General features: G+C 48.3%; 1 pseudogene; it reads right to left on the reverse strand.

Annotated features, from left to right (window-relative positions):
- Positions 1-59: 59 nt before the first annotated feature.
- Positions 60-9,382, reverse strand: LOC122108599 (annotated as a pseudogene).
- Between the last annotated feature and the right edge of the window lie 2,413 nt (positions 9,383-11,795).

Genomic DNA, 11,795 nt, shown 5'->3' on the forward strand with positions numbered 1-11,795 from the left:
AATGTCACTCTTTGGGGGAGGGTGAGCCAGGAGAAGCCAGCAGGGCTTGGCATGGAGGACTGGAACCATGAAGGGGTGGGGATGGGGGAGGGGAAGGGTGTGGACACAAGCACAAGCTGGGACACTCAGATGGCCACACTGTTTTCCACCAGGCTGGGCCTCAGGTATTCGTAAGGTATGTCCAGGCTCTCATTCCGTGCCTCAATTTCCTTATCCAGCTCAGCCAGCTCCTCCCTGAACTTCCTCAGCACAGCCTTCGCCTCCAGGCTTGAAAAGTACTCCTGAGTGTGCTGGCCCAAAGGAACCTGGGGTGGAGAGAGCAAGACAGGTCATGACCTACCTGCTAGCCAGTTTGAGGGACATACTGACATCTGACCTTTACAACACACTGGTGCCTGCCCATGTGCCAAACAAGGGTCATCTGGAGACTACCCTGATAGGGATTGGGCAGTGTATCCATCCGGATCTCCATGGTCACAGCCTTGGTGGTTGGCGGGGGCAGCCGCATGGTGCAGGGGGCATTAGGGACCCAAGAGAACCAATCCAGCTAGGAGGGTGGGGATTTGGAGTCAAGAGCTGCTGAGCATGAGAACCCTTAGCCCACCTGCTCACAGCCTTTTCCTGACTCCAACCCAAATTCCCAGATGTCTCTGCTGGGACATACCTGGCCCAGGTGGACAGAAGAGTGCTGGCCAGTGCAGGTGAAGATGCACATGGTGACAAACTGGCAAGCCTGGGCCCGAGTCTCCAGAGATGTGGGAAACCCTACAAGAGGGGGCTCCAGTTATGATGCCCACCCAGCCCCCAGGCTCAGCCAAGGGGCAGAGCAGAGAGAGCAGGCACAGGCAGAACAGTGATGACAAAAGACACCACTAACTCTCAGCCATTGTGGAATTCCACATGAGAATAGGTGGGGCAGGAAGCAGGAAGAGGCCTGCTGCTGGGCTCCCCATCAGTGGGGTGCTGCTGCTGGCTCACACACTCAAGGATGCGAATTGCTCAGGTGTTTAGTTGCATCTCCTTGGTAGCCACAGAGGAAATACTGACACCATGGCAATGGGCAAATGCTACAAGTTAGGACTTCTTCTGGAGAGCCTGATGGGAAGCACTTAGGAACAATGCTATCACTGTACTTAGTAAAGCCTTTGAGGGTTCACCTACGGGCTGGAAAAGATTCTGGAAAGAACCCTAGAAATAGAGTGGATCCCAGGAAGGAGTTTTTGAACCCAGGACAAGGTCATCGACTACCTCGGTCCTGGGCACCTTGCAGGCCAGTTTCAGTGATCTCTCGACACCAGTGCTGCAGCTCATGGTCCTCTCTCACAGCCGCATCCGTCTTATAATAGAGATCCAGAATGCCCTCCACATACCTGCCAGGCAAGGGCCAGAGCACGAGAGCTGAAGCCCTCTTGCCCACTGTCCAGTTCTGCAAGTCCAGCCTCACAACCCAGACACAGAGCCCTTGTTCTCCTAAGCCTTCTTCTCCTTCTCCCCACCCCCACCTGCCCTGTGTTCCCTCTCCCCTCACCAGTGGATGACTTCCCACAGCCGCAGTGCATCTTTTTTTTTTTTTTTTGGTCGGTCATGGGGCTTGAACTCTGGGCCTGGGCGCTGTCCCTCAGCTCTTCAGCTCAAGGCAAGTGCTCTACCACTTCAGCCACAGTGTTACTTCTGGTTTTCTACTGGTTTATTGGAGGTAAGAGTCTCATGGACTTTCCTACCCCAGCTGGCTTTGAATTGCGATCCTCAGATTTCAGCCTCCTGAGTAACTAAGATTACAGGCATAAGCCATCAGCGCCTGGCTTCTCAGAGCATCTTGAGCATAGTAGGATGACAACATCCAGGAGGTCTCATTCTTTCATGTCATCGGGGGGCAGAAGGAGCTGTCACCAGGTGTCCAGCTCACCTGAGTACATCTAGGTGGCTACTCACACCTGTGCTCAACACCTAAGGAGCAAGGAGGAGTAGAGTCAGCCAAATTGGCTTCCCTGAAAGCAGAGCCAGAAGGAAGAATGAACTTGCTAGGAGGTATTTCTATCCCCAGCCACCACTCCAACTCTTTTTTGTCAGTCATGGGGCTTGAACTCTGGCCTGGGTGCTGTCCTCTGCTCTTCAGCTCAAGGCAAGTGCTCTACCACAGCACCACTTCTAGTTTTCTAGTGGTTTATTGGAGATAAGAGTCTCATGGGGGGCTGGGAAGGTGGCTCAGTGGTAGAGCGCTTGTCTTGCATGCTCGAGGCCCTGGGTTAGGTTCCTCAGCACCACATAAGCAAAAAGAAAAAAAAAAGCCGGAAGTGGCGCTGTGGCTCAAGTGGTAGAGCGCTAGCCTTGAGCTAAAGAGCTGAGGGACAGCGCCCAGGCCCAGAGTTCAGGCCCCACGACCGGACTCAAAAAAAAATTTTTTTAAATAAAAAAAAAAGAGTCTCATGGGCTTTCCTGCCAGGGCTGGCTTTGAACCCCAATCCTCAGATCTCAGCCTCTTGAATAGGTAGGATTACAGGAGTGAACCAATGGCACACAGCCACTCCAGCCCTTTTTTTTTTTTTTTTTTGGGTCTGGTCATGGGGCCTGAACTCTGGGCCTGGGCGCTGTCCCTCAGCTCTTCAGCTCAAGGCTAGCGCTCTACCATTTGAGCCATAGCGCCACTTCCAGCTTTTTTCTTTTTGCTTATGTGGTGCTGAGGAATCGAACCCAGGGCCTCAGGCATGCAAGGCAAGCACTCTACCACTGAGCCACCTTCCCAGCTCCTCCAGCCCTTTTTTGCACTTGTCATGTATGTATGTTTTTATGTGTGCCAATACTGGGGCTGGAACTCAGGACCAGCACTGTCCCTCAGATTTATCCACTCAAGGCTTATACTCTACTACATGAGCCACAGCTCAAGCCATTGGCTTTTTGGTGGGTTAATTAGAGATAACAATCTCAGGGACTTTCCTGCTTAGGCTGGATTCAAACTTCAATCCTCAGATCTTAGCCTCCTAAGTAGCTAGGATTATAGGCATGAGCTACCAGCTGCTAATACACTAGTTATTTCTGAGATAGAGTCTCACCTTGTCCCAGGCAGAAGCCTGGAATGTAATCTTTCTATTTACCATTTCCCACTGTACCTGGAAGAACAGGTGTGAGACACTGAGCCTGTTCCTTTAAGAAGAACCTCAAAGAGCTTTCTGCCCAGGCTGGCTTAGAATCACAAACCTCCCAGTCCCAGCCTCTACATTGTTAGGATGACACTGCATTCAACTGTTGACTGAAATGGGTCTTGTTGCTCTTGAGCAACCATCATCCTAATCTCAGCCTCCAGAGGAACTAAATTACAGGCACTGGCTACTGGCACTTGGCTCTGATACAGATTTTTACTAGGCATAAGCTTTGAGCTGATAGACTATAATCTACTCAAGAGGCTCTTCTTGGCCTGAGCCCCACTAACTGGAATGTGTAACTATTCTGGACATCTTCAAAGACTGCTGAAAAGAAACTCCTGTGTTACTTTATGAGACTGGTGGATCTGCATTATTTTCTGTATGAATATGCTGTATGAATATCTGTGTTTAATAAATGAAAGGAATTAGAGTTTTTACTCCTTTTCCATTGGAATCATTTTCACCGCTATGGGAAGTCATGTTACCCACTGAAACTACAGGTCAGGTCACCCCACACTGCCCTACAATCTTGCCTTTCATCGATGGACTGTCCCTAAACAAGCTCTGAGAGAACGCCAAGCAGGCGGTGTGAGGGTGAGAGGAAACAGGCTGATAGAAGACTGGGAATAGCTGGTACCTTGTAGACGGGATGTATCGTCGGAAGACACCTCATGGTGGCCACAGCAAAGACCTCAGCCACCAAGTGACCCCTCAGAAGATGGGACTGCAGCTCATGAAGCTGAAAGTCACAGCTGCGCACCCAGCATTTGGCCAGGAGCCACACGACTGGGGGATCCGTGGGCAGGAAAATTGGGGGTGGGGTGGATCCAATTTATGGCAGTCAAGCTGGAGCAAGGATAAGAGTGGAAAGGAAGAAGCTGGAGGAGGGCTGAGTGCCAGAGGCCCAGCCATTGCCCTCTCCTGCACCTGTCCACTCTCCTTTGCTCCTCCAAAGTTGCCTGGCTCCTTTTCCCTACAACTGCCCAGACAAGCTGCCATTTCTTCCCCTACTCTCCTACCATTCACTGTGGTGTGCCAGCACTCTGCAGACCTGAGTGCCTACAGTCTCTGCAGGAAGTGAGCCTCTACCACCTCTGCCAGCCTCCGTCTCCCTTTCAGTATCCTCAGTATGGCAAAATAACCCTCTGCTTCCTTCATCCTACATTCCTGTGAAGAAATCTCAGGTCTTCCCTGAGCTTCAATCTGACTCTGTACAGTGCACTGGGCTCCGGTTTTAAGCATCCTACAGCTCAAATGTGCATGGACTACCCCCATTTCTGAAGGTACTATCTCAGGTGATCCCAGAACCTCCAATAACCTTAGCATGAGACCTAAATCCCCAAAGGAAAGACTCCTTCAATTCACTCTAAATACAACTCACACCTACGGTGCCCACAACATCTTCCATAAGAACCTTCCCCACGTCCCCATGTCTCTACCCAACTTAGCTTGGTTAATGCCAGCTACCTCTTCTCACATTATTCCTTCAAACCTGTCCAGCTGTTCACTGACAATCTGACTTTTACACCTCAGCCTCTTTGCCCAACCCATCTTGTCCTTCAGATTAGGTCCTGAGTCTCCCTGTTTATCTTAGGTTTGATGCTCATCAAAGGACCCTTCCCATGCTGTTTGTCCTCAGAATAAAATATACCATATGTGTGTACACCAAATATGTGTGTAAAAACACACTATGCATGTGGGTGTATGTGTGTATATATATATATCTCAATCACTTGTACAGACTTAGCCTTTCCCTCTATGGAGGCTGCAAAGCCCTGAGAATCCCCTTATCCCCTGTATATGCCTCCTGCAGTGCCCTAGCACCCTACCTGTGCTGGGAGTGAGAGTGCTCACTGAACTTGGATGGGGCAGGCTGACTGGGAAGACCACCATGGTAGAACAGAACTCCGGGGGCCTCTCACCTGGATGGCCATGGGTAAGAGTTGCCCATCAGGCTGCAGTTTCAGCAGGACCAGAGGGGCAGCCAGGAACTGCTGCCTAAACTGGATGACATTGGCCTTGATCCCATCCAGCAGGGAGAAGTCAGCTACAAACAGTGTCCCTCCCTGGACGAGAGAGAGGGCAAGGACTACTGTCAGCATCAGGTGTCTCCTTCCCACCCTGACTCCCCAAATGATTACAAGAGAGAAAATGGCTTGTCTCCACCACCTCCTTACATGGTGGTGTGGATTGTGAGATTTGTGTCACCTCATCCTGAAGCCATATCCATCTGAATTAGGCTTAATTTCAGAGAAGAGGAAATAGATGATCAGAGAGCTTAGCTATCTTGCCTACGATCACAGAACTTACAACAGCAGGATACAAACCCAAGTCTGCTTAATCCTACATGGATCTAGATTTTTCCCAGAACCCCCATGTTCATATCTGGAGCTCCTTCTCCAGCTGGGCCTGCAGTTCCTCCATCCCAGAAGGGAACACTAGGCAAGCAGGAAAACTGACACAGCGCCTCAGCAGCATGGGGTTGGCGCCATTGAGGAACTGGTACCCAAAGAATGGGTCCTCCTTCCAGGAGTATCGAGAATGGCAGTTGACTGTGCTAAGGCATCCAAGCTTCTGGTCCTTCCAACCCCCACCAAATCATCCCCACATGAGCCCATCCTGACAGAGGCACCCAAGCTTCTGCTTGGCATACCCTGCTCGTTCAAGTTCTCTGGTTAAAGATGGATTAGGGGGGATTAGGAAGGTGGCTCAGTGATAGAGCACTTGCCTTGCATGCATGAGGCCCTAGGTTCGATTCTTCAGCACCACATAAGCAGAAAAAGCCAAAAGTGGCACTGTGGCTCAAATGATAGAGTGCTAGCCTTGAGCTGAAGAGCTGAGGGACAGCGCCTGGGCCCAGAGTTCAGGCCCCACAACTGACCAAAAAAAAAAAAAAAAAAAGATGGATTAGGGGAATATGGGAAGCATTGGGGTGGAGCAACTTATAAGCCAGTTTGCTGTAGCTCCTCTTGAAGACACAGTTGAAGTCATCAAGGTCATTCCAGGAAGCCATAGCATTTTTAGGTATTCTGAAAATGAAGCCTGCCACCCTGCAGGAAGAATAGAGTATACTGGACAGTTATTCTTAGAACCCAACATCAGGGGCTGGGAATGTGGCTGAGTGGTATAGTGCTTGCTAGCAGGAAGCCTTGGGTTTGATTCCTCAGTACCACATAAACAAAAGAAAGTGGGTAGGTACTGTGGGTTAAGTGGTATAGGGCTAGCCTTGAACTAAAAGAAGCTCAGAGACAGTGGCCAGGCTTTTAGTTCTAGCCCCAGGACTGGCAAAAAAAAAAAAAATCACAGCCACAGGCACCTGTCATGGAGCAGTCCAGGCCTGTGCAGTCCAAAAGCCCACTGACCTCCACTAGGAGGACACCTCCCTCTCACACTGAGTGTCCTTGCTCTTATCCCACAGCCAGAGAAGTTTCAAATTCCATTAGTTTGTTTTCCAGAAATCACTCATCACCAGGGAGATCAGGTAAGTTTTTCCCAGCCACAGTAAGGATTAAACCATCCTTCCAGTTACCCCTCCTAGGCAAGAAAGAAACCATTGCATTAGTCCCCCAAAAGGTTACTGTGGGATCACTTAGCTGGGTTCAGAGGGAAGAGCTGACGGGTATAGCTTCATTCTTTCCTGCAGTTCCTCTTCCTTGTTTCTTTTTTTTTTTTTTTTTTCTTTTTCTGGGTCCAGTCGTGGGGCCTGAACTCTGGGCCTGGGCGCTGTCCCTCAGCTCTTCAGCTCAAGGCTAGCGCTCTACCACTTGAGCCACAGCACCACTTCTGGCTTTTTTCTTTTTGCTTATGTGGTGCTGAGGAATTGAACTCAGGGCCTCAGGCATGCAAGGCAAGCGCTCTACCACTGAACCACCTTCCCAGCCCTCTTCCTTGTTTCTTAAGCAGATGCTGGGGATCTTCAACCACTGTGTGGCCTGCAATGGAAAAGAAAGCATGATGGGAAATCTGCTGAAGGCTTCTCTCAGTGCCTGCCAGGTGTGTCTCCTCAGCCAGTCCTTCTAACTGCCACCTGACCTGCAAGGTTCATTCTAGGATCTCTCCCTGCAACACAGCTACAGCAGCTAAATATTCTTTAACAAACCCTAGTGACCTGCCCTCTGGATGCTAGCTGTATCCTCTGTACCTGCTTCCTCACACAAACACCCATGAGCTTCCTGTGTCTCTTCACAAGCACACTCCACCCACTCACCAGTGCCCTCTGGAAGGGTCAGGATGCCACTCCCTTGCACCCAGCGGTAACAAGGAAACCTGTACTCTGCTCCTCCTTCTCCAGGGCCCTGAACAGAGATCCAGTTGCAGAACCAGGCGTCATCCTGGAGAAGGTGCCGTTTTTGCAGTTCCACAAACAGCAGTGGCCCAAGGTACTCTGACACATCCACCTTGAACTCTTCCTCCTGTGGATGACATTAGTTCTGTATAGGCAGCGCCCTCTGCATGAGGAGCTGGAGATGAATCTTGCTTCCATTGAACCTCAGGAAAATGGACAAGAAGAAAGGCAGAAAGAGACAGGGAGTGCACATGCAGCATATGGCCCCCTGACCAAGTCCCAGTACCAAGTATCTCAGCCCAGACTGAGGACAGAAGATGGACAGGTGCACCCCTTCCTTCATCTTCTTCCCTATAGTCATTCTGCCAAGTGCTGGGCCAGGCACTTGGAGTGACTCACAGAGTCTGAGACAGTGTTGACCAACTACAGCTGAGACCCTGCCAAGCCTGAGGCCTGACAAGGACCTCTCCTCTGTGGTAGACTTCTGGAAGGATATTCCACTCAAGCAGAATCCTACGTGTGAACAGTGGCCTGACCAAAAAGAGTGAGAGGAGGGGAGGGGGAGATTGAAAGAAGGATAGAGAGAGCGAGAGAGACAGAGAGAAGACTGCCAGATAGAGGCTGTGGAGCTAAGAGATGAAGCCACCTCATGGAGCACGAGCACAGAACACCAGGTCTGGGGAGACAGCTGGACCAAGAGTCCCCATGGTTAAGCCAAGGGTTTTGGAGTAGAAACCATTCAAATGTTTTAAGTAGCACAATGTTTTAAGGGTGGGAATGTACTGGGGAAAGATGGTTCTGGCTTCAGAAGGCTCTGAAACAGAGGCCACCAGGAAGAACATTAGGACAAGGAGATGAAATTAACTTACTCCATTCTTAGTCAGGGGGAGACAAAGGCAGAGAGACAGGAGGAGGTGAAGGAAGAGAGACAGGAGGAGAGGCATGGGATGAGTGGGGGGAAAGATCCTTTCCCAGTACTCCTCTGACATGGCACAAAGCATCCAGTTCTGTGGATCTGAGAAAAGGATGGACAGGTGATGGGAATTTGGGGTCTGTGGGACTGGATTAGAACATCAGTTATGTGTGAGCATAATGTTCTGAATTTGGGGGTTTTCAGATCTTGCCTTCTTCCTCTCATTCCTTCCTCTTCCAACTCACTCCACATCAAGTATAAAGCCCCCAAGCCCCTGCATCTTAGAATTGCAAATAGCACTCTTAAAATATATAGGAAGTAAGCCAGGCACCAGTGGCTCACACCTGTAATGCTAGCTACTCAGGAGGCTGAGATCTGAGGATCACAGTTCAAAGCCAGCCCGGGCAGGAAAGTTCATGAGACTCTTATCTCCAATAAACTACTAGAAAACCGGAAGTGGTGCTGTGGCTCAAGTGGTAGAGCACTGGCCTTGAGCTGAAGAGCACAGGGACAGCGCCCAAGCCCAGAGTTCAAGACCCACGACCGACCAAAAAAAAAAAAAAAAATATATATATATATATATATATATATGTGTGTGTGTATATATATGTATATGGAGAGTGGAGAGAGAGGAGAGAGAGAGAGAGAGAGAGAGAGAGGCTGATAACTTTAGAGACAAGAGAACTGTGGGGAGTGAAAGTTGCCGCAGAGACCTCCCCTAAATTCTCAAGAGGCCAGAAACAGTGGGCAAATTACTGCTTGCCACCATTCCCTCTAGAGCACTTTGTCCAGCAGCTGGAATGTGCACCTTGATCCAGGAGCATGAGCTCTCCGCTGACATGAGGAGCCACTTGCCAATTGGGACACCTCCCCCAAATTTGATACACTTTTGGTCCAGAGGCACGACTTACCTTTGCCCTGGATGGTCATTGTGGGGCCCCAAATGCAGTCTCACCATGCTGACCAAACCAGCCACAGATGCACCTTGTTTTTGGAGCCCGCAGACAAGGAGACACAGGTAGAGACATGAATGTTGTTAACCATCTTGCTCAAAGACATTTCTACATATGAAAGTGAAGGAGAGTGTATGTGCTAAATAGCATAGTTGAGCCCTGTCCTCTCTGAAGATTTGCTTGGGGTCCAGTGTGTGTGGCATGCATCCAACTAACCCCACCTAGAAATGTGCAGGGGCCCCAGCTCCATGAGCCTCGATTCTGCCCCAGCACAAAAGGTGGGGCCCTGGCCAAGGAAGAACTGCCAACCGCTATCTTGATGGGAGCAGGATGGGAAGGAAAATGGGAGTATTTGAGCAGAGAATATGCAAAAAGGTGTCAATACCTGTAAGCAAGAACCATTGAAAATGATTCACACTGACTGAAATATAGGGGATGAAAAATCCCCTCCATTTAGATACACACCAGACTCCCAAATTGTTTCATCAATGGCAAAGGAGAAGTTTAAAGTTTTAGCAGAGGGTGAAGTGGCTACATATTAATATCTAATATATACCTCTCCATTAATATCACCACTCCTTCCAATGTTTTAATCTGATTCCCCTGGATTTAGCACAGTGGGGGTCAAGAGGTGTTTACTGAGGGCTGGGAAAGTGGCTCAGTGGTAGAGCGCTTGCCTTGTATGCTTGAGGCCCTGAGTTCGATTCCTCAGCACCACATGAGCAAAAAAGAAAAAAGCCGGAAGTGGCGCTGTGGCTCAAGTGGTAGAGTGGGTTGTGACTCAAGTGGTAGAGTGCTAGCCTTGAGCTGAAGAGACAGTGCCCAGGCCCAGAGTTCAGGCCCCACGACCGGACCAAAAAAAAAAAAACAGAGGTGTTTACTGAAACCCACTGAGCTAAAAAAAAAAAAAAAAAAAAAAAATGCCATCATCTATAAATGTTTCTGGGAATCCAAGAGTATGCAAACAAGTATCAGGGCATCCAAATAAAATAAACTCTGGTGTCACCATGGCGCAGAGTCTACAATAAACCAAGTAAAACAAAGAAATTCAATAGAAATGTATTTGTAACATATATTTTCCAGTTTGGTTATCTTTTAGAGAGAAGTATAATCAGATGATTCAAAACTCGGAAGGTACAAAGCAGTATTCACTAGCTTCAATCTCTCTCGTCCTCGGCCCACAATTGTTCCACCCCCAGCAATGGCTAGTACCAGACATTTCTGGGCACATTCTAAAATACATGCCCACTATTTTTTCCTTTTCCTATACATGGTAGCATTATTTATCCACTCACTGTTCTGTATCTTACTTCTTCTTTTTTTTTTTTTTGTCAGTCCTGGGGCTTGAACCCTGGGCCTAGGTGCTGTCTCTGAGCTCTTTTTGCTCAAGGCTAGCATTCTAGTCCCTGGCTGCAAATTTAAGACACAGCACTATTTCTGGTTTTCTGGTAGTTAATTGGAGATAAGAGTCCAGAGCCTTCCCTGCCCAGGTTAACTCATAGCTCAATCTCCTGAGTAGCTAGGATTACAGGTATGAGCCACCAGTGCCTGGCTTTGTGTATTCTATATCACAATATAGACTAGGAATCACTTCCTATTGGAGCACAAAGATGTCCCTTGTTATGGAAAGATTTTAGTGATTTGCTCTAGGATAATATAACCTAATGTACAAGTAGATATTTAGATCATTAGCAACCTTGTGATACTACATTTTTTGTTATTATTAAAGTGTTGTACAGAGGAGTAATTACCATTTCATAAGTTGGGTAGTGAGTACATTTCTTTTTTGTCACCCCTTCCTTCAATTTCCCTATGCTAAATTTTTTGCAGAAAGAAATAAAACCCATGATGTGTTCGTTACTTTTCATACATACATCTTGTACAAAATCCTCAAGATGGAATTTGTGGGCCAATGCATCTGTAACTTTGGGGAAAAAATTATAATTCCCTTCTGTAAGAAATTGTACCAGGGCTGGGAAGGTGGCTCAGTGGTAGAGCGCTTGCCTTGCATGCTCAAGGCCCTGGGTTCAATTCCTCAGCACCACATAAGCAAAAAGAAAAAGCCGGAAGTGGCGCTGTGGCTCAAGTGGTAGAGCGCTAGCCTTGAGCTGGAGAGCTGAGGGACAGAGCCCAGGCCCAGAGTTCAGGCCCCACGACCGGACCCAAAAAAAAAAAAAAAAAGAAATTGTACCAAGGTACCCTCTACCAGACGATGTATGAGGAAGCCTGTTCCCCCACACTCTCATTCTGATAAGTGAAAAATGGTACCCTAGTTTCAATTTTAGTTTACACTTACTATAAGTTAGAGTATCTTTTCATATAGTAGGAACAATTTTACATTTACTTTTGTGTGAACTGGCTATCCAGTTTTTCCACTGAGTTTTAGTCTTTTGTAGCAATTTGTAAAAATTACTATTATATTAGGAATAACAGTCTTTTTCTAGTTCTAGTGCTATTAACAGCATCCAAAACCTACAGTGATTCTTTTTTCCTGCATCAACTCC

This window comes from Dipodomys spectabilis, unplaced genomic scaffold, assembly GCF_019054845.1.
Source record: "Dipodomys spectabilis isolate Male_0828 unplaced genomic scaffold, ASM1905484v1 ptg000062l, whole genome shotgun sequence".
Lineage (NCBI taxonomy): Eukaryota > Metazoa > Chordata > Mammalia > Rodentia > Heteromyidae > Dipodomys > Dipodomys spectabilis.